The following is a 24,274-nucleotide window of genomic DNA, read 5'->3' as shown; positions in this document are numbered from 1 at the left end:
CTTCTTGTGAATTGTGGTGGTTTTCAGTAATGAAAATCGGAAGGGGCAAGCCCTTCTTTGATCAAAAAAATAATTAATCGTTCGTATATATTCATCAATCTTGCTATAAGTCGCAGTAGATGCTATATAGGTCCGTCGGATCTTACATCAAGATCCGTGCTTTCAGATTTTCTTTTTCTCTCTTAAACCTCAGTCGAGTGAGACATAGCCACGCCATTAAACAGAGGCTCGAGCGCCATTAATGGAGATCTTGGGAGAGAGATGGACGGCAGATGGAGGTCAAAGGGCTATCCTCCCGATAAGCACGCGCAGGGGTCTGATCGCACGCCTCTCGTACTCAAATAGCTACCCTGCACGGCGCCTCCTAGCTAATAAAAATGGGGACGCGTGGCGGCACGTAAATGGTACTAGTAAGTAGAACGCCCACGGTTTCAATAATACTTGTGTTTCCGATTGTAACGTGACATCACTTGTTCCAAAATGACTTTGTTGATTGTTAATGTGTGCGCCTTCGCAAATCGGACTGCAAATTTACCACAGCATGTTGGTGCCATGTCGTGGCACCAAGCCAAGTTTCATTATTTTCATGTGTGTTTTGGATTTACATGAATTAAAAAACTAAGTTTCTCAATGTTTCCAACCCAGCCACGACGCCCAGAATTTTGAATTTCATTCCCATTTCTTGCATGGAACCTAGAAATTTACCCGAGGACACACATGTGATTTTTCAACCAACTTTGGTGCACTGGAACATGTGCTTGTATTTCAAATTTGAATTATGCACACAAAGGTGACACGTTCCCTCCCAGAACCATGAGCCTTCTTGAGAGAAACTCCGATTTGCAAGAATCTTATACCAAAATTTGTTCCTATTCGGCCAATTTTTTTTACCACGGCATGGTACTACCATGACATGACACCATGCCAAGTTTCATGATTTTAAAACCAAGTTTCTCAATGTTCTCGACCGAGCCACGATGCCCAGATGTTTGAATTTTATTCTCATTTTTTGCATGGGACCTACTCCCTCCTTCCATCTATATAGGGCCTAATGTGTTTTTCAAGACAGCCTTTGACTATTGACAAGATTAATAGCACATGAGATGTATACTATGAAAATTAAATTATTGGAAGCTCCTTTGACATGCAAATTTGAAGGTATGCTTTGTGTAAGTTGTATGTCATATATTATTGCTCTAACGTTTGGTCAAAGTTAGCCTCGAAAAATGCATTAGGACCTATATAGATGGAAGGAGGGAGTAGAAATTCACCCGAGGACACAAATGTCATTTTTCAACCAACTTTGGTGCACGGGAGCATGTGCTTGTAGTTCAAATTTGAATTATGCACATTAAATGACCAAAAACTCAATTAATGTGTAAATAAGGCCAAATGAAGCCGGAATAATCCCAAAATTTAACAGGGCACTCATGTAGTTCTATGTTGCGTTTGTAAATAAATTCAAGGGGGACAACGTATATCGTTTCGCACTCAAAGGTGGCACATTCCCTCTCAGAACCATGAGCCTTCTTGAGAGAAGCTTCAGTTTGCAAGAAGCTTATACCAAAATCTGTTCCTATTTGGCCAATTTTTTAATCCAACATGGTAGTACCATGACATGACATCCATGCCAAGTTTCATGATTTTCAGACGTGTTTTGGATTTACAAGAATTTTAAAACCAAGTTTCTCAATGTTCTTGGCCGAGCCACGATGCCCAGATGTTTTAATTTTATTCTCATTTCTTGCATGGGACCTAGAAATTCACCCGAGGACACAAATGTGATTTTTCAACCAACTTTGGTGCACAAGAGCATTTTTCAACCAACCTAGAAATTCACCCGAGGACCAGAAACTCAATTAATGTATAAAAAACGACAAACGAACCCGGAATAATTCCAAAATTTAACAGGGCACTAATGTAGTTCTATGTTGCCTTTGTTAAGAAACTCAAGGGGGGCAGCGTATATCGTTTCACACTCAAAGGTGGCACATTCCCTCTTAGAACCAAGAGCTTCCAAATCAACCCAATTTTTTACCACAACATGTTAGTGCCGTGACATGACACCATGCCAAGTTTCATGATTTCCAGGTGAGTTTTGGATTTACATGAATTTAAAATCAAAGTTTCTCGATGTTCTCGGCCGAGTCATGACGCCCAGATGTTTGAATTTCATTCTCATTTCTTCCATGGGACCTAGAAATTCAACCAAGGACACACATGTGATTTTTCAACCCACTTTGGTGCACCGGAGCATGTGCATGAAATTCATATTTAGATTATGCACATTAAAAGTCCAGAAACTCAATTAATGTATAAAAGGCCAAATGAACCCGAAATAATTCCAAAATTTAACAGGGCACTCATATAGTTCTATGTTGCCTCTGTAAATAAAATCAGGGGGAGGCAGCGTATATCATTTCGCACACAAAGGTGACACGTTCGCTCTCGGAACCATGAGGCTTGTTGAGAGAATCTCCGGTTTTGCAAGAGGCTTATACCAAAACTTGTCCCAATTCAGCCAAAAATTATACGTATGAAAACAGGGTTTAGATTATCCCAAACATCTCGCTATCTAGACCAAAAATGTACTATGATTTGAATTCAACATAAAATGGATACAAATATTTGATTGGAGAGCGTATGGTACATGTAGTTCATAGTGAAATATGATTACTGCTATACGTATGCTTTTTGTTATCAAGATAATATTTAAATTATTGTATAACTTGACAACAATCGTATTCAAATAAGGAAAATTGATTCAAATTTAGTACATATGGTAGACGACAATATATATGTTCACATGGTGGAGTAAAATGTTCATATATGATGGAAGATCAAAATGTACGACTACATCAATTATAACCGCAAGGTCACCTAACGATATATTCGAACTCAACATAACGTGGATTCAAAAATTGAAATTCGAGATCATGGCATCTGTAATCATATAAAAGGGGACATTACTCTTTCTTTGGTGGGAATTGATTTGTTTTTTGTTGTTGTTGAGGGAGGTGCGAATCGATTTGGTACTGTGCAGGGTAATCTTGTTCTCCCGATTTTTTTACATTTTTCTTGTAGTTTTTTCAATGGCATCTATAGCAATATAGTAAAAGGGCACATGACTCTCTTGTGTCTTGTATGAATTGTTTTTTACACGTTAAGTTTGTTCTATCGAACAAGGAATCCGCACCTTGTTATCCCGAAATTTTCAAGCTCGAGTATCTTTTGTCTCACCTTCTTTGAAACTCACGCTTCTTCAACCCGCGTTGCCGCTTGTTATCCCGAAATATGGACGCGGGCGAGAACTCCCTCCTCATCCGAAATCACTCCCGCAGCCCAGACACGCGAAATCCCCCTTCTATCCCTCAGCCGGAAATGAAGCTCCATGTCGTGGTGTCAAAATCGGTGGGGGTACACTGGTAACTGACCCTACATTTCGGACAAGCGCGTCCCTAAGCTTGGCTCCCCCCTCCCCCTTCGCCCCCCCTCCCATTCGTACACCGAGGCCACCAAAACCCACGAAACCCCACGCTCCTCCGTCGGCCTCCCGACCGCCGCCCAGCCGGAGACTCTTCCCCAACTATGTCGTCCACCGCAACAGCTCGCCGTCCCTCATCCACCTCACCGGATGAGGATCCGTTGTCGATCTCGTCCTCCCGCCGGATCAGCCGCCCTGTCCTCCACCTCCAAGGAGCTGCCCCGACATTCGCCTCGTCTATCGCGCCACCTCAATCCCCACAGCACCGTCCTGACCTGCCCCACCGGAACCGCAGCACCCTCACCAATTCCTCCGATGAAGCCGAGGCCAACTCAGTGCCACCAAGGAGGTTCTGCACTCGCTGCTGCATTTTATCTTTTATTCGATCTCACGGGGCTGTCGGTGCTCGATACCGAGCAGACATGGCGTGTCTCCATCGACGGTGTCGTCCCCAGCCACATCATCCACGGCGTCTCTCCCCATGTCGTTGCTTCCTCGGTGGCGACTTCCACAATGGCACTAGCTGCAGCTGCTCCGGCTCTCGCTCGTGTTGTGGCTCTGTTCTTCCTGTCGGTCGCGCTGCTGCACTGCTCCTGCTTTCGTTCATGCTGCTGCTCTGCTCTTGCTCTCGCTTACGCTGCTGCTGTTGCTGCACGACCTCCGACAGCTACAGGAGTTGCTGCTTTAGCACTCGCTCGCGATGCTACTGCACGACTTGCTCTCTGCTAGTGCGTTCCCTGCTCGAGCGTCTGCTGATTTAGATCACTGCTTCTCTGCTACTAGTGCTCGAACGCCCTAAACATCTATTGCAATGCTCTGTTACTAGTTCACTCAGTTTCGACAGTAAAATTCAGTTCCGACTGTGAAGTTCAGTTTCTTCAGTTAAGTTCAGAGTGAACAGTACTTACAGCATCTGTCGGAGCGGTCGTGGCGCGGCTGATGCGTTTTACATCTAGCACTTTTTGGTGATGTATTTTACATCATCTATTGCGGATGATATTAGGGTCCCACTTCAGATTAACGTTGTCTGTCTTGTCATGCTTCAGCCTCGTCGCCGTACACCTTAGCGGAGCTGCTCCAACGACGGAACCGTCCATCACAGCGGAGCAGTACCTATCGTGGTTCTAAGTCTGACAATAGAATGGGGGTAGGTATGTAGAGGCAAGATCCTAGCTATGGAGGAGTTGTACACGCGAGTTTTACGAGTTCAGGCCCTTCTCGGAGGAAGTAACAGCCCTACGTCTCGGAGCCCGGAGGCGGTCGACTGGATATATGCGTGTGAGTTACAGGGGGTGCGAACCCTTGTCCGGGAGGAGGGGGTGGCTTATATAGAGTGCACCAGGACCCCAGTCAGCCCACGTTACTAAGGGTTCAATGTACATTAAGGCAGGGCGTTACTGGTAACGCTATTAATAAAGAGATATAAATGATCTTTAAGGTTACAGAGTGAATGACCGACCGTTGCCATCCTGAGTGACGTTAGGCCTTCTACACTCCGAGTGGTTTCTTTTATCGTCGAGTGTCTTCAAGACTGTCGAGTGGAACATAGCTTTATGGTCGAGTGGACGATGATTTTTCTTCGACTGCTTCTGGTTCTTTTAGAGGTGTCCTTGGGGAGGGTATCTTGGACAGATCCATGACCCTACCCTAGGTACATAGCTTCGTCATTAGCCCCCGAATGGATCAGGGTTTGAGTGAGGAAGGAGTTGAGAACACTTCCGACTCATTCTTCGTGCTATGAGTATATCTTGCTCTGGATCAATTAACTGAGGAGATAACGTAAACTTCTTTTCAGTCGCCTTGGTCCATTCTTAGTTTTTGTCGAGTGAACTTTCACTATAGAGTTCCGAATGATATGTGGAGGATGTTTTTAGTCTGACAAGTCGCTCTGCTCTCTGCGGATTTCGCGGGATTCGAATTTTGGGAAGCGCGCCAGACGGGCGGGGCCGTGGTAATCGGGCGGATTAGGCAGGTCGTCTCGATCCCCGCGCCACCTTTTTCGCCATGTATTGCGCGCGCGACTGTTGCGGGATTTGTTTAGATCGTCTCGGCCTACCAGTCAGTCAGTCGGGGAATGACCTTATAAAAGGCACCGGACCGGGTCTTTGCACAACACGCTCCCATTTTCTTCCTTCTTCCTCAGACTTCTCCGCCGTGCTCGCTTCCGCTCTTGGCGTCGCAACCTCGCTTGGACTCGATCCTCCGCCATGGGGAAAGAGAAGATGGTGGCGTTGGAGCACGCGAAGAAGGCGACCGCGAAGGCGAAGGGCAAGAGGACCGGCCGGGGCGGATCGTCGTCAAGATCCGGCCTGCCGCCGGGCTGGATCCGGGGCGACTGGATCCGCTCGATGATCAGCCAGGACGACGTCGACGATCTGGTGGAGGGGGGACTGATCCCGCACAAATCGGCGCGGCTCCCGGGCAACGAGACCGAGCCGCAGCCGCGGGAGGGTGAGTGTGTTCTCCTCGCCACCCATGTAGACCGCGGGTTTTCTCTGCCTCCCCATCCTTTCTTTCCTGGCTTTCTGAACTTCTTCGGGGCTCAACTCCACCACTTCACTCCAAACACCATAGTCTATCTAGCTGCTTTTGTGTCGATGTGTGAAAATTTCTTGGGTTGTCGACTGCACTGGGGTCTCTTCAAACACATCTTCACATGTCGCTCCCAGTCGGTCAAGAAGGCCAACCCGAGTGACGAGAGGATGCACGTGATCCAGATGTGCGGGGGCCTTGGGATCCAAATGACGAACAAGAGCACCTTCCCAGCAATGATCCTTCCCGACTCGGTCCGGGGCTGGCAGTCGACTTGATTTTACTGTAAGGACCAGCCGACCCCGGGTCAGTCGACTGGACTTCCTCCCTTTTCCCTGGCTCGAGTGGATAAGCCTTCCTCCTTGAGGGTGGTCCCAGAAGAGAAGGCGCAGGTCAAGGTGTTGGTTGAGAGGGTCGTCCAACTTGTCCGAGATGGGGTGACTGGGATGGACCTGCTGGAGGTCTTTCTCAGTCGACGCATCCAACCGCTTCAGGCCCGTGACCATCCGATGTGGATGTACTCGGGACTCGAGGACTCCACTCGGATCCACCCGGAGGACGTCAGTGAAGACACCTTGGAGAAGTGGCTGAGGGGAATCACTAGTAACAAAGACAATCCCCGCGGGTCTAGGAGGGTGATTCCATTCGACCACTCGCGCCAGCCGGAACAGGTACGATTCCGCTTTGCCAAGTATCTTCTCGATTCACTGTGTGACACCTTGTTGATGGTCGACTGTATTTCTTTTGCTCGTTGTCTTTTCGGGCACTCATTGATATGTACTCGATGCCCAATGGAGTGTAGGCGTAAGACGTTAAGGAAGGAGCGAGCGGGGGCGAGAGCGGTGAGTGGCACTCGGATGCTGAGGAGGACGAGGAGAGCGACGACTCGACTGATGACGAAGAGGTCGACTCGCCTCCTCGGAGAGAGAGGAGATCCAAGCACGCTCACGACCCGGAGAGCACCCCAGACATGGCGACCGCGCCGACTGGGCAATCTTCAAAGCGCCCCCGGACGTCTTCCCCAACGCTGATTGAGAAGGCCCCGAAGCAGCTCAAGGCCGTGCCACCTCCAGTGCCAAAAGCACCAAAGGCCACCTTGTAACGCCCTCGATGCGGCTATATCTCCTACGTGTCGAAGCACGACTTAGAGGCATAACCGCATTGAAAGCAATGTCGCAATTAAGGTAATCTTCACAACAACCCATGTAAATAAATAAAGGGGAAAAGATACATAGTTGGCTTACACTCGCCACGTCACACAAATACATGAATAACATTACAATCATCCAATACACTCATGGTCTGACTACGGTACCAAAATAAAGATCAACCCCCACATGCGACAAAGTCCCCGATCGCCCCAACTGGGCACCACTACGGATCATCTGGGAAAGACACGTAGTAATGGCGAGAGTCTTCATCGAACTCCCACTTGAGCTCAGTCATGTCATCTGGAACGGTATCATCGGTCCCTGCATCTGGTTTTGGAAGTAAACTATGAGTCACGAGGACTCAGCAATCTCACACCCTCACGACCAAGACTATTTAAGCTTATAGGTAAGGCAAAGGTATGATGTGGAGCTGCAGCAAGCGACTAGCATATATGGTGGCTAACCTATTCGCAAAAGAGAGCGAGAAGAGAAGGCAAAGCACGGACGAACAACTATGATCAAGAAGTGATCCTAGAACAACCTACATCAAGCATTACTCCAACACCGTGTTCACTTCCCGGACTCCGCCGAGAAGAGACCATCATGGTTACACACGCGGTTGATTCGTTTTAATTAAGTTAAGTTTCAGGTTATCTGCAACCGGACATTAACAAATTCCCATCTGCCCATAACCGCGGGCACGACTTTCGAAAGTTCAAATCCCTGCAGGGAAGTCCCAACTTAGCCCATACAAGCTCTTATGGTCAACGAAGGATATTCCTTCTCCCAAGACAATCCGATCAGACTCGGCATCCCGGTTACAAGACATCCTCGACAATGGTAAAACAAGTCCAGCAACACCGCTCGAATGTGCCGACAAATCCTGATAGGAGCTGCACATATCTCGTTCTCAGGGCACACTCAAATAAGCAATCCGTACAACTAAAACCAGCCCTCAAGTTTCCCTGAGGTGGCGCTGCAAGGGGCTCTAGTTTGGACCAACACTCAGGGGAGCACTGGCCCGGGGGGGTTTAAATAAAGATGACCCTTGGGCTCTGGAAACCCAAGGGAAAAAGAGGCTAGGTGGCAAATGGTAAAACCAAGGTTGGGCATTGCTGGAGGAGTTTTATTCAAGGCGAACTGTCAAGGGGTTCCCATTATAACCCAACCGTGTAAGGAACGCAAAATCCGGGAACATAACACTGATATGACGGAAACTAGGGCGGCAAGAGTGGAACAAAACACTAGGCAAAAGGCCAAGCCTTCCACACTTTACCAAGTATATAGATGCATGAAGATAAACAAGATAATATGGTGATATCCCAACAATAGACAATGTTCCAACAAGGAACGATCTCCAATCTTCACCTGCAACTAGCAACGCTATAAGAGGGGCTAAGCAAAGCGGTAACATAGCCAAACAACGGTTTGCTAGGACATGGTGGGTTAGAGGTTTGACATGGCAATATGGGAGGCATGGTAAGCAAGCGGTAGGTATCGTAGCATAGGCATAGCAAAAGAGCGAGCATCTAGCAAGCAAAGATAGATGTGATTTCGAGGGTATGGTCATCTTGCCTGCAAAGTTCTCAGAGTTGACTTGATCCTCGTAAGCAAACTCAACAGGCTCCTCGTTCACGAACTCGTCTCCCGTCTCTACCCAAACAAGAACAACAAGCAAAAAGGAACACAAGAAACCACGTGCAATGCTCAAACAACATGATGCAAATATGGTATGATATGCGGGATGCGGTATGTGATGCATATGCAAGATTTGACAAGGAATGATTGAACCTGGCCTCAACTTGGAAATCCAAGAGTGCCACTGGAAAGGTGAGGTGATTTTGGTTGAAATCGATATAAAGATCACCGGAATCAGATACACGGATTGGAAATGGCAAGCAAAACAAATATGGCACCGGTCTGCGATAATCAGCAAGTGACCAACTAAATGCATCAAGATAAATATGCTACAGCACTCAAACATGACAACAAGATACATGGCATGGATCCACTCATGAATCTTGACAAAAGTTGAACACTGAGCCACGGCTAATTCTTCCATTAACAGGTTCAAACAAGCATGGCAAAAGAGCAAATGATAACAGGTTTCAGACTTCGTGAAATTAACACAAGTCTGGAATTTATCATCAGGAAGCTCACTTTAGAGCATGAAAACTACATGCTACAGGAACTTAACATGGAAAAGCTAGGCATGGCATGAAGCTACTCAAAGCACTTAACAAACGTCCCTTAGTGACCTTGAGCCAAAAGGGATCAGAAAATACCATTGCAAGCATGTGAACATGGCAAAAACATAAACAGATTCAGACTTAGTGAAAAACTGGAGCATGCAAACAGATTTGGCAAGTAGGCATGTTTACGAGCTCAATGCACTCACTACAGAGTATGGCATGACCAACTAAGCATACACCCATCAAGAATACATGGCATAGAAGCTAGACATGGAAAGAACAACAATATAGCATGCACGGATCAATAGCAACATCCTCGGCAAAATCGCTAAACATGTCAACAATCTGCCAGGATTATTTTATAGCAAAACTAGAGCTCGATTGACTCAAGCTAGGGTGCTCCATAAATGCAAACAAAGGCACGGATGGATAGAGCACCACAATGTTAACAAAACATCCTTACTGATTATCCTCAAAAGAGGCATGTATCACTAGGAAACAACATGAACATATGGCATAACAACAAAAATAGAATAAGGACTTGGTGAAATTCTAAGTCCCTGAAATCAGCATTACCGATTACGCTACTTTACAAGCTTGTGCTAGTCACCACAAATATCACAAAAATACATGGGAAGCACCTCTATAAAGATGGCATGGCATATAACAAAACATAGAGCTCAGGATCATAGCATGCACACATTAAACATGGAAAAAATGACAAAAAGCTATTTGCTGAAACAGATCTGACAAATTCATCACATAGCCCTCTTCCAACAGCATTTCGGGCATCAAGATGAGCTCAAATGAAAATGATGCAATGAGATGAAATGATGTACTCGTCGAGGCGAACATTTTGATATGCTACACGCACGAATTGGAACTATGGATGCAGAGTTATGGCATGAGGAAAATCGCATAAAAATTATGGAGAGAGAAGAGAGTCAACCGAGGTGATTAGGGTTTCCATATCTGAGATCCGATCGAGATCTCGCCGGGCGCGAACTTCAAAGTTCGCCGCCAACGGGATCTCACGGTGGCCGGAGTTCGTCGCGGGGCGTCGTCGGGGAAGGAGAGGGCCGGATCCGGGAGCTCGTCGGAGAGGGCGGCGTGGTGCGGTGGCGGCCCTGTTGGCGGTGGTGGCCGGCGAATGGTCTCGGGCGGCGCGGGGCGACGCCAGTGGCCGGCGTTGTAGGGCGGCGGCGGTGCCGGAGATGAGTGGAGGCGGCGGCGCACTCCGGTCGAAGCTTGCGGGCGGCGGGGTCGAGCGCGGTTGGTGGCGGCGGACCGGATGGGCTTCGAGGGCCGGCGCGGGGCCGCGTGGGCCTGGCGGCGGAGGAGGCCGACGGTGCCACGTGGCACGCGCTGAGAGGCGGGGCGACGTGTCCGGCGGCAGTGGACGTTGTCCGGCAGCGCGGTGGAGGCGGGGAGCTAGGTTAGGGTTAGATCTGATCCGGGATTTCGGGGAGTGGTGCTCTTTTATAGGTAGAGGGAGCTAGGAAGCTCAGAATGAGGTGCGGTTTGCGGCCACGCGATCGTGATCGACGGTCTAGACGATGGGATAGGTTTTGGGGGGTTTTGGGCCAGCAAGAAAAGGTGTTGGGCTGCAACACACACGAGGCCTTTTCGGTCCCTCGGTTAACCGTTGGAGTATCAAACGAAGTCCAAATGGCACGAAACTTGACAGGCGGTCTACCGGTAGTAAACCAAGGCCGCATGGCAAGTTTCGGTCCAATCCGAAAACGTTTAACATCCGCATACAAAAAGAGGTAGAAAGGGACACTGGGTGACATAGGAGCGCCGGAATGCAAAACGGACAACGGGGAAAATGCTCGGATGCATGAGACGAACACGTATGCAAATGCAATGCACATGATGACATGATATGAGATGCATGACAAAGACAAAACACACGGAGACAAAAACCTGACAACGAGGAAATAAAATAACTTAGTGCCAGAAACGGCAAGAGTTGGGATACATATAAGGTAAATTACATCTGGGGTGTTACAACACTCCACCACTATGAAAGGATCTCGTCCCGAGATCTAGGACTGGAAAAACCCCGGGTACTCAGAATGGAGGTGATCCTCGTGTTCCTAGGTGGCTTCACGGTCGGAATGGTGTGACCACTTGACTTTGAGGAATTTGATTGACTTGTTGCGAGTCTTGCACTCAGTTTCTTCAAGAATAGCAACTGGGTGCTCACGATAAGAAAGGTCTTCTTGGAGACCAATGTCTTTGAAGTTGACGGTGCGGTCAGGGGTCTTCAAGCACTTGCGCAGTTGAGACACATGGAACACGTCGTGCACGTTTGCAAAGTTGGAGGGAAGCTCGAGTTGATAGGCGAGATCGCCTCTCTTGCTGATGATCTTGAAAGGACCAACGTATCTAGGGTCAAGCTTCCCTTTGATACCGAAGCGACGAGTACCTTTCATTCGGGAGACGCAGAGGTAAACATGGTCTCCGATCTCGAAAGCCAAATCACGATGCTTACTATCATAGTAGCTCTTCTGGCGCGATTGCGCTGCTTTGAGGTTATCACGAATGGCTTTGCACATCTCTTCTGCCTCTTTGATCAAGTCATTTCCAAGAAGTTGACGTTCACCAGTCTCTAACCAGTTAAGAGGAGTACGACACTTCCTGCCATAGAGAATTTCAAATGGGGCCTTGCCCGAACTCGCTTGAAAGCTGTTGTTATAGGAGAACTCGGCATATGGAAGACAATCTTCCCACTTCATGCCGAAAGAGATAACACAAGCCCTGAGCATATCTTCGAGAATCTGATTGACACGCTCGACTTGGCCGCTAGTTTCAGGATGAAAAGCTGTGCTGAAACGGATGTTGGTGCCCATGGCCTTCTGAAAAGAATCCCAAAACTTGGAGGTGAAGATGCTGCCACGATCTGAAGAAATCAACTATGGAATGCCGTGCAGAGAGACGATCCGAGAGGTATATAGCTCTGCCAATTGAGCTGCTGTGATGGATTCTTTGATAGGTAGAAAATGAGCCACTTTAGTGAGTTTGTCGATGACAACGAATATAGCATCATTGCCACGCTTGGACTTTGGAAACCCAGTCACGAAGTCCATCTCAATGTGGTCAAACTTCCATTCTAGAATGGCAAGAGGTTGGAGAAGACCAGCTGGTCGTTGGTGTTCTGCCTTCACTCTTCTGCAGACATCACATTCATTCTTGAACTGAGCAATCTCATGCTTCATTCGAGTCCACAATACGCCTGCTTGAGGTCATGGTACATTTTTGTGCTCCCAGGGTGGATAGAGAGGAGTGAATTGTGAGCCTCGTTCATAATGACTTTACGAAGGTCACCTTTAGGCACAACAATGCGATCCTCGAAGAAGAGAGTATCCTTGTCATCAAGGCGGTAGCACTTGTACTTGGATTGACTCTTGGCAATCCCAATCTTCACCTTCTTCACCATAGCATCAAGAAGTTGAGCCTCGCGAATCTGATCTTCCAAAGTAGGAGAGACTTGAAGGTTGGCGAGGAAACCTTGAGGAACAACTTGCAGATTGAGTTTGCGAAAAGCTTCACAAAGCTCAGGTTGGTAAGGCTTGAGAATCAGACTGTTGCAGTAAGCCTTTCTTCTCAAAGCGTTAGCAATTACATTGGCCTTGCCTGGAGTATATTCGATACTCGTATTATACTCTTGAATCATTTCGACCCAACGAGTCTGCCTGAGGTTGAGATTAGGCTGAGTGAAGATGTACTTGAGACTCTTGTGGTCAGTGAAGATGTCCACTTTTCTTCCCAATAAGAGATGTCTCCAAGTCAAAAGAGCATGAACAACTGCCTCCAACTCGAGGTTATGAGTGGGGTAGTTCTTATCGTTGGGCTTCAACTGGCGAGAGGTATAAGCCACAACTTTCTTCTCTTGCATCAACATTGCACCAAGACCTTGAAGAGAGGCATCACAGAAGACCTCGAATGGTTTGGATTCATCAGGAGGAGTCAGAACTGGAGCAGTGAGTAATTTCTCTTTCAGGGTGTTGAAAGCGATGTCACATTAAGGAGACCAAACGTACTTCACGTGCTTCTGGAGAAGGTTTGAAAGAGGCTTCACGATCTTTGAAAAGTTCTCAACGAACCTTCGACAATAGCTTGTGAGACCAAGAAAGCTGCGGAGTTGCTTTACATTCTGAGGTGGTTCCCAATTCACAATTTCAGACACCTTCTCAGGATTCACCGCTATGCCCTTGGCAGAGATGATATGCCCAAGATAGAGAACCTCATCGAGCCAAAACTCGCACTTTGAAAACTTGCCATAGAACTAATGTTCTCTGAGCTTATCCAGCACCAAACGCAAGTGCTTGGCATGATCCTTCTTGTTCTTGGAAAAGACCAAAATGTCATCGAGGTAGACCAAGACGAAGTCATTTGTGTAAGGGTTGAAGATGAAATTCATCATGCGAGAGAATGTCGGAGGAGCGTTGACGAGGCCAAAAGACATGACAGTGTATTCATATGAACCATAGCTTGTTCTGAATGCTGTCTTGGGGATATCTTGCTCACGAATTCGAATCTGGTGATAGACCATACGGAGATCAAGCTTGGAGAATACTTGGGCACCTTTGAGTTGTTCAAACAGCTCGTTGATGTTGGGAAGTGGGTACTTGTTCTTTATAGTCTTCTTGTTCAATGGACGGTAGTCAACACAAAGTCGGTCCGTTCCATCCTTCTTCTTCACAAAAAGAACTCCACAACCCCACGGAGAAGAACTAGGTCGGATGACACCCATTCGCTCTTGAATATCGAGTTGCTTCTTCAGCTCCTTCAACTCTTCAGGTCCAAGCTTGTAAGGACATTTGCAAACAGGTTCCTTGCCAGGCTCAAGATTGACGACAAATTCAACTGGCCGGTGCGGAGGCATTCCTGGAAGCTCTTCTGGAAAGACGTCTTGATATTCGCAAACGACCGGAATTTAAGAGATGGCATCCAGTTCACCCTTCTCATTGAGAGAAAACAGACGAATGATATCATCCCTTGCGGCAAAGACAATTACATCCTCAGATGAATGAGTCAATTGAATCTGTCTGGCAGCACAATCAAGTTGAGCCTAGTGCTTAGACAGCCGATCCATTCCGAGAATAAGATCAATATCCGAGTCACCAAGAACATTTGGAGAAGACAAGAACTTATAGTCACCCAATGTGATTGAAACATCCGAAACGCATACTCGAGAAGTCATTTGACGGGCCGGAGAGACAATAGCCAACGGTTTCGGCAACACCTGAGTAACAAAATCATGCTTAGATGCAAAAGGTCTCGAGATGAAACAATGTGATGCACTAGTGTCAAAAAGAACTCTTGTAGGAATATCATTAACAGGAAGGTTACCCATGATGACATCTGACGAGTCCTCTGTCTGAGTTGCATTCACCATGTTGACCTTGGCGTACTTGGGGTTATGCTTGACCACAGCTGTACTTGCCGATCTCATAGGAGGAGGAGGGAGACGCCTCTGATTGAAGCATTTGTTGGCATAGTGACCCTTCTGTTGGCACTTGTTGCATGTGACCTCCGAGAGCAGACGGTGATACGGAGCACTTGATCTTGGAGCTTGAGACGAAGTCTTGTTCTGAAAGACAGGGTTGGGTGGGTGGGAAGATCCACTGCCACCTTTGCTCTCTGCTGATAAGGCTGACGGAACGGAGGAGGAGGAAGCCAATACTTTTGCTGCTTAGCCACTTGAGTTGAGGAAGAAGGAGTTGCATCTCTGACTCGCTTCTTGGAAGCGTCGCACTTCAGTTGAGCAGTCTCTTGCTTCATTGCCATGTTGTAAAACTCATCGTACTTCTTGGGCTTAAAGAGTTCGAGAGATAGCTGGAGTTCTTCTCTGAGACCACCCCCGAACTGGTATATCATGCTCTTCTTGTCAGGGACGTCTTGCTTAGCAAAACGGGCGAGCTTCTGGAACATGATGTTGTATTGGTAAACAGACATAGTGCCTTGCTTCAGGTTGCGGAATTCCTCACGCTTGCTTTCAACCACACTCTAAGGAATATGATGAGCTTTGAAGTCTTGACGGAATTCATCCCAGGTAATCACACGGCCTCCTCTGGAATCTTTGTACTGCTGAAACCATTCTGCAGCTTGGTCTTTGAGTTGGAAGAAGGCGAACTTGACAAAGTCCTCAGGCCTAACGTTACTGCACTCAAAATGCTTGCATATGTCCACGAGCCAATCATCAGCGTCTGTTGCCTCAACACAATTGCTGAAGGTCTTTGGCTGGTTAGCAAGGAACTGGGTGAGTGTAGCAAACTGATTCTGATTGTTGTCATGGCCCTGGTTCCTTTGGTTGCGCTCTTGAAGAAGTTGCATGATCAGCTGCGTGTTTGCATTGGTAGCGGCCATCACTACTTGCCATGCCTCCGGAGGTGGAGGTTGTGGTGGCGGATCAGGATTCAGAGTCGTGCGCATTGGAGGATCCATCCTGAATATGGTGACATCCGTTAGCATCTTGACAAACAAATATTTAAGCTGAATCCAACGGGTTGAAATTGTAACATAAAGTCTTCACATCCAAACAAAATGAACGAATGCATTCCAATCGAAATGGTCACATTTCCATAAATTGAGAAGCCACTTAGAATTGAGGTAGAAGAAAAACAACAAGGTACGGACAAGAGCAAATACTTGGTGAGGATTATCCAATCCCAAATATCCGCGGAAGAAGAACTAGAGCTACAAGAATTCCCACCTATGAAACTCCCGAACCTTTCCGATTATGCAATCAGGTGTTGGGGATACAGGGGAAGCATAATATCTCACCCAAATCTAGCAAATCCTACATCTAGTTGTATCCATCCTTCAACACATAACCAAGAAACCTTCGGAAATCATTTACCTCAACCTTCGAAAAGTATCCGTTATACAAGTTATGGCAATACTCCCGAACTCCCGCCCAGTACTGGGTGGCGTCGAGGTTATCTCACCAACAACTGCATAAAAGAGATTATCGATGTCGGTGAAACTCAGGTATTCCAGAATCTCAACGATAAATTTGTGACGACAACACCTCGGAGCTCAACTCCCTGGGACACTGCCACAACCCCTAAATGACAGGAGGCACCAAGAACAATGTTCTCGTCACAAAACCATCGGAACGATTCCAAGATACCCGTGTCATCCTAAATTTTTTTTAGTGAAATTTGAGAAGAGAAGCGTCAAAACTCTACGTCAGGATGCCTCACCAGAGCAATTAAGGGACTGGGGAGTAAAAAGAATTCCTAACTCTCCGATATATAATTCCTAAATGACTCAAAACATTTTTTCTAGACTCAACAACGCCAACGATTCGATCAAGCAGGGGGCTCCTAAGGTCGGGGAAGGCTCTGATTACCAACTTGTAACGCCCTCGATGCGGCTATATCTCCTACGTGTCGAAGCACGACTTAGAGGCATAACCGCATTGAAAGCAATGTCGCAAGTAAGGTAATCTTCACAACAACCCATGTAAATAAATAAAGGGGAAAAGATACATAGTTGGCTTACACTCGCCATGTCACACAAATACATGAATAACATTACAATCATCCAATACACTCATGGTCCGACTATGGTACCAAAATAAAGATCAACCCCCACATGCGACAAAGTCCCCGATCGCCCCAACTGGGCACCACTTCTGATCATCTTGGAAAGACACGTAGTAACGGCGAGAGTCTTCATAAAACTCCCACTTGAGCTCGGTCATGTCATCTGGAACGATATCATCGGTCCCTGCATCTGGTTTTGGAAGTAAACTATGAGTCACGGGGACTCAGCAATCTCACACCCTCGCGATCAAGACTATTTAAGCTTATAGGTAAGGCAAAGGTATGATGTGGAGCTGCAGCAAGCGACTAGCATATATGGTGGCTAACCTATTCGCAAAAGAGAGCGAGAAGAGAAGGCAAAGCACGGACGAACAACTATGATCAAGAAGTGATCCTAGAACAACCTACGTCAAGCATTACTCCAACACCGTGTTCACTTCCCGGACTCCGCCGAGAAGAGACCATCACGGTTACACACGCGGTTGATTCATTTTAATTAAGTTATGTTTCAGGTTATCTGCAACCGGACATTAACAAATTCCCATCTGCCCATAACCGCGGGCACGGCTTTCGAAAGTTCAAATCCCTGCAGGGGAGTCCCAACTTAGCCCATCACAAGCTCTCACGGTCAACGAAGGATATTCCTTCTCCCAAGACAATCCGATCAGACTCAGCATCCCGGTTACAAGACATCCTCGACAATGGTAAAACAAGTCCAGCAACACCGCCCGAATGTGCCGACAAATCCCGATAGGAGCTGCACATATCTCGTTCTCAGGGCACACTCAGATAAGCAATCCGTACAACTAAAACCAGCCCTCAAGTTTCCCCGAGGTGGCGCTGCAAGGGGCTCTAGTTTGGACCAACACTCAGGGGAGCACTGGCCCGGGGGGGTTTAAATAAAGATGACCCTTGGGCTCCGGAAACCCAAGGGAAAAAGAGGCTAGGTGGCAAATGGTAAAACCAAGGTTGGGCTTTGCTGGAGGAGTTTTATTCAAGGCGAACTGTCAAGGGGTTCCCATTATAACCCAACCGTGTAAGGAACACAAAATCTGGGAACATAACACCGATATGACGGAAACTTGGGCGGCAAGAGTGGAACAAAATACTAGGCAAAAGGCCGATCCTTCCACCCTTTACCAAGTATATAGATGCATGAAGATAAACAAGATAATATGGTGATATCCCAACAATAGACAATGTTCCAACAAGGAACGATCTCCAATCTTCACCTGTAACTAGCAACGCTATAAGAGGGGCTAAGCAAAGCGGTAACATAGCCAAACAACGGTTTGCTAGGACATGGTGGGTTAGAGGTTTGACATGGCAATATGGGAGGCATGGTAAGCAAGCGGTAGGTATCGTAGCATAGGCATAGCAAAAGAGCGAGCATCTAGCAAGCAAAGATAGAAGTGATTTCGAGGGTATGGTCATCTTGCCTGCAAAGTTCTCAGAGTTGACTTGATCCTCGTAAGCAAACTCAACAGGCTCCTCGTTCACGAACTCGTCTCCCGTCTCTACCCAAACAAGAACAACAAGCAAAAAGGAACACAAGAAACCACGTGCAATGCTCAAACAACATGATGCAAACATGGTATGATATGCAGGATGCGGTATGTGATGCATCTGCAAGATTTGACAAGGAATGATTGAACCTGGCCTCAACCTGGAAATCCAAGAGTGCCACTGGCAAGGTGAGGTGATTTCGGTTGAAATCAATATAAAGATCACCGGAATCGTATGCACGGATTGGAAATGGCAAGCAAAACAAATATGGCACCGGTCTGCGATAATCAGCAAGTGACCAACTAAATGCATCAAGATAAATATGCTACAGCACTCAAACATGACAACAAGATACATGGCAGGGATCCACTCATGAATCTTGACAAAAGTTGAACACTGAGCTACGGATAATTCTTCCATTAACAGGTTCAAACAAGCATGGCAAAAGAGCAAATGATAACAGGTTTCAGACTTAGTGAAATTAACACAAGTCTGGAATTTATCATCAGGAAGCTCACTTTAGAGCATGAAAACTACATGCTACAGGAACTTAACATGGCAAAGCAAGGAATGGCATGAAGGTACTCAAAGCACTTAACAAAGGTCCCTTAGTGACCTTGAGCCAAAAGGGATCAGAAAATACCATTGCAAGCATCTGAACATGGCAAAAACATAAACAGATACAGACTTAGTGAAAAATTGGAGCATGCAAACAGATTTGGCAAGTAGGCATGTTTACGAGCTCGATGCACTCACTACAGAGCATGGCATGACCAACTAAGCATACACCCATCAAGAATAGATGGCATAGAAGCTATACAGGGCAAGAACAACAACATAGCATGCACGGATCAATAGCAACATCCTCGGCAAAATTGCTAAACATGTCAACAATCTGCCGGGATTATTTTAGAGCAAAAGTAGAGCTCGATTGACTCAAGCTAGGTTGCTCCATAAATGCAAACAAATACATGGATGGATAGAGCACCACAATGTAAACAAAACATCCTTACTGATCATCCTCAAAATAGGCATGTATCACTAGGAAACAACATGAACATATGGCATAACAACAAAAACAGAACAAGGACTTAGTGAAATTCTAAGTCCCTGAAATCAGCATTACCGATTACGCTACTTTGCAAGCTTGTGCTAGTCACCACAAATATCACAAAAATACATGGCAAGCACCTCTGTAAAGATGGCATGGCATATAACAAAACACATGTAGAGCTCAGGATCATAGCATGCACACATTAAACATGGCAAAAATGACAAAAAGCTATTTGCTGAAACAGATCTGACAAATTCATCACATAGCCCTCTTCCAACAGCATTTCGGGCATCAACATGAGCTCAAATGAAAATGATGCAATGAGATGAAATGATGTACTCATCGAGAAAAACATTTTCATATGCTACACGCACGAATCGGAGCTACGGATGCAGAGTTATGGTATGAGGAAAATCGCATAAAAATTATGGAGAGAGGGGAGAAAGTCAACCGAGGTGATTAGGGTTTCCAGATCTGAGATCTGATCGGGATCTCGCCGGGTGCGGACTTTGAGGTTCGCCGACGACAGGATCTCGCGGTGGCCGGAGTTCGTCGCGGGGCGTCGTCGGGGAAGGAGAGGGGCCAGATCCTGGAGCTTGCCGGAGAGGGCGGCGTGGTGCGGTGGCGGCGGTGGCCGGCGAATGGTCTCGAGCGGTGCGGGGCGACGCCGGTGGCCGGCATTGCAGGGCGGCGGCGGCACCGGAGATGAGTGGAGGCGGCGGCACACTCCGGCCGAAGTTTCCGGGCGGCGGGGTCGAGCGCGGTTGGTGGCGGCGGACCGGATGGGCTCCGAGGGCCAGCGCTGGGCCGCGCGGGCCTGGCGGCAGAGGAGGCCGGTGGTGCCACGTGGCACGCGCTGAGAGGCGGGGCGACGTGTCCGGCGGTAGCGGACATTGTCCGGCAGCGCGGTGGAGGCGGGGAGCTAGGTTAGGGTTAGATCTGATCCGGGATTTCGGGGAGGGGTGCTCTTTTATAGGTAGAGGGAGCTACGAAGCTCAGAATGAGGTGCGATTTGCGGCCACGTGATTGTGATCGAACGCTCTAGACGATGGGAGAGGTTTTGGGGGGTTTTGGGGCAGCAAGAAAAGGTGTTGGGCTGCAACACACACGAGGCCTTTTTGGTCCCTCGGTTAACCGTTGGAGTATCAAACAAAGTCCAAATGGCACGAAACTTTACAGGCGGTCTACCGGTAGTAAACCAAGGCCGCATGGCAAGTCTCGGTCCAATCCAAAAATGTTTAACACCCGCATACAAAAAGAGGTAGAAAGGGACACCGAGTGACATATGAGCGCCAGAATGCAAAACGGACAACGGGGAAAATGCTCGGATGCATGAGACGAACACGTATGCAAATGCAATGCACATGATGACATGATATGAGATGCATGACAAAGACAAAACACACGGAGACAAAAACCCGACAACGAGGAAATAAAATAACTTTGTGCTGGAAACGGCAAGAGTTGGGATACATATAAGGTAAATTACATCCGGGGTGTTACACACCTCCTCCAAACTGCCAAAGGCTTTACCCAGGATCAAAGTGACCGTCCCCACCATCTCCGGGTAATCATCTGAGTTGTTCTTTTTGTCGACTCGAGCAACAGAACGTGACCGACTGAGTACGGACGTTTGCAGTGCTGCTACATCAGGAACTTCTTCCTACCAGTACCGAGACGAGGAGATGGAAGACGCGGTTACCTCCAACCTAGGTAAAAACTCTTATGATCTTGTTCTTGATTACTTGGTCGATTGAATTTGAGTGGTTTATTTGGGGTCGAGTGATCTTCCCTGCAGCTCCACCCAACGTCATCGATCTCCTAGACGATGATGAAGATGTGGCTCCTAAACCCAGAAAGAGCAAAAAGGTAGCAGCTGGCAAGGCGTCTCAACTGGGACCAATGACAACACCAACCATCCATCAATCTGAAGACACGGGCGGGGCCTTTGTAACTTTCGCTATACCCTTGTCGAGTGAGCTCCCCGCACCGTCGACTGTACCGGTGATTCCTTCCGTTGTCCCATCTCACGCCCCGGAGGTCCAAGCTACTGCACCTTGGTCGTCTGCCCTCTTCTTCACCAGCTACCCTGTCCCGAAAAACTAGTCGGATGCGGCTGTGGAAGCCATCCGTCAGGCTAACATGATGATGGAGCAGATGAACACGGTGCACAAGAATAGCCAGGGTGCTTACGACGCCAGCGCTGCTCTCTGGGCCAATGTCCAGGTACGTAAACTTTCGACTGACCTTGTTCTATCAGGATATGCTATCTAAAATATTCTCTTCCATACAATCTCCTATTGTTTGTGTCGAATCTGTACACCCACTGGGTGTTTTGTTGTCTTTCGTATTTGCGCTCTTCCACTTGGTCTGAGCGAGTAGGATCTGAACCAGTGGGGGCATGCTAAGTGCACCCACTGGGTGTAGTCCCCGAGACCGTAGTCGACTGCTGGCAGTCGACTGGGGTCTGAGTTCTTTTTTCCTTTCTTTTCTTCCACTCGACCCGGGCGGACCGGTCGAATGGGATCTGAACCAGTGGGGGCACGTCAAGTGCACCCACTGGGTGTAGTCCCCAAGACCGCGGTCGACTACTGGCAGTCGGCCGGGGTCTAAATAGTTTTTTTTACTTGATCTGGGCGGACCGATCGAGTTGGGTCTTAATCAGCGGGGGCACGCCAAGTGCACCCGCTGGGTGTAGTCCCCGAGACCGCAGTTGACTGCGTGCAGTCGGCTGGGGTCTAAGTGAACTCTTTAAGTTTTATCCACTCAGAAGTAAACAACCTTTGATCTTGTCGATTGACACGTCTTTTGCCTTCTGCAGAAGTCTTGTACTCTCATTTCCAAGTTTGCTGAACTTGAGGAGAAGCAGAGGTAACTCAACCTCGACTTGGAGTTGGCCCAGCAGAATATGAAGAAAGCTCAAGATGAAGCTGCTGGTATGGAAGGTAACTGCCTGTCGACTGTCTTTTTAAAACATTTCTTCGAACTCTTGTCTGATTCGATTGCTTCTTTTGCAGAGAAAATGAAGTTGGCTTTGGATAAGAAGGACTCGGACCTCGCCTCTACGCAGAACGAAGCCCAAGATAAAACTGCCCTTGCAGACCAGAAGCTGGCTTCAGTCGGAGCGCTGGAAGGGGAGGTGAACAAGTTGAAGTCCTGCCTCGATGAATCTAACCGAGAAGTGAGTCATCTAAAGAAGGACAAACTTGTCTTGAATGAAAAGCTGGAGTCTGCGGTCCACAAGAGGAACGATACGGAAGCTTATCTGAGGACTCTTGCCAAGAAGCTCTATCGCATGTTGTAAGGTACTCCTTTTAAACCGACTGTGCTGATGTTTGCAAACGAATCTTGTCCGGTCAACTCGCTAATTTTTTGACTGCAGAATTCTGCCAACACTTTGACGAGGAAACTGGAAAGGTCGAGACGGGTCTGGACCCTATCGCTTCTCCAGTTTGCGACGAAACTGCAATGAACGTGCTCCGACAGGAGTCTCGTGTCGCCGGCGTCACAAGCTACCTCGCGCGTCTGGAGGAGGCAGTCTCACGAGTCGAGTCATTGCTTTGGCCAAGGGTGACGCTTCAAAATGACCTGGGATCCCTGATGGCTCGACTCAACGAGATCCCTGACCGAGTGCAAGAATGCAAGAAGTCCTCCGCCTGGTGCGGTGCTGATGTGGCGCTGTCCTTGGTGCGAGTCCACTGCAAGGAAGCTCGTGAAAACAAGCTGGCGGCGATCAAGGTCGCTAACACCAAAAGGCATGACTTCCAGTCCTTCATGGAGACTTTCATCGCTGCTGCCACTCGGATCGCGGATGGGATCGACTTGGACGTATTTGTAGAGCCTGCTAGCCCTCCTCCTGACGAGTGAACAAACTTATGAGACTTGAATCTGCCTTAAATTTGCCTCGGAATGCCGAGTGATTGTTGTAACCGTTAAACTCCTTCGGGATTGATGCTCTAATACTTTTGATTTTCTTCTTGGAACTTTAAGTTTTATCCAAATTTGGTTTATTTCCCAATATGCTTGCGATTTGCCTTCAAGTGGACTTTGTTCTTTGCTCGGAATAATCTTTGTGCTGGAGATGTAGCTCTGAGGTGGTGACTTTAGTCGACCTGCGCTTCGTCGTCCTTGCGGATAGGGATGGAGCGCACATTGTGCTTGTGGCGTAGCCCCGAAGGAGAAGGTTGCAGTTGACCTGCACCTCGTTGTCCTTGCGGATAGGGATGGAGCGCACATTGTACTTGTGGCGTAGCTCCGAAGGAGAAGGTTGCAGTCGACCTGCACCTCGTCGTCCTTGCGGATAGGGATAGGGCGCACATTGTACTTGTGGCGTAGCTCCGAAGGAGAAGGTTGCAGTTGACCTGCACCTCGGCGTCCTTGCGGATGGGGGTTTGTTTCGAACTTAGGCGAGTACTAGACTGCAGCTAAGCCCCCGAGTGGGAGGGTTGCTCTCCACTCAGTAAGATTTTTTCAAACTTAGGCGAGTATTGGACTGCAGCTAAGCCCCCAAGTGGGAGGGTTGCTCTCCACTTGGTAGGATTTTTCATACTTAGGCGAGTACTGGACTGCAGCTAAGCCCCTGAGTGGGAGAACTTAGGCGAGTGTCGGACTGCAGCTAAGCCCCCAAGTGGGAGGATTGCTCACCACTCGGTAGGATTTTACAAACTTAGGTGAGTACTGGACTGCAGCTAAGCCTCCGAGTGGGAGAACTTAGGCGAGTGTCGGACTGCAGCTAAGCCCCCGAGTGGGAGGATTGCTCACCACTCGGTAGGATTTTACAAACTTAGGAAAGTACT

The sequence above is a fragment of the Triticum dicoccoides genome, chromosome 7A (assembly GCF_002162155.2).
Source record: "Triticum dicoccoides isolate Atlit2015 ecotype Zavitan chromosome 7A, WEW_v2.0, whole genome shotgun sequence".
Classification (NCBI taxonomy): Eukaryota; Viridiplantae; Streptophyta; class Magnoliopsida; order Poales; family Poaceae; genus Triticum; species Triticum dicoccoides.
This window is presented reverse-complemented; position numbering follows the sequence as displayed.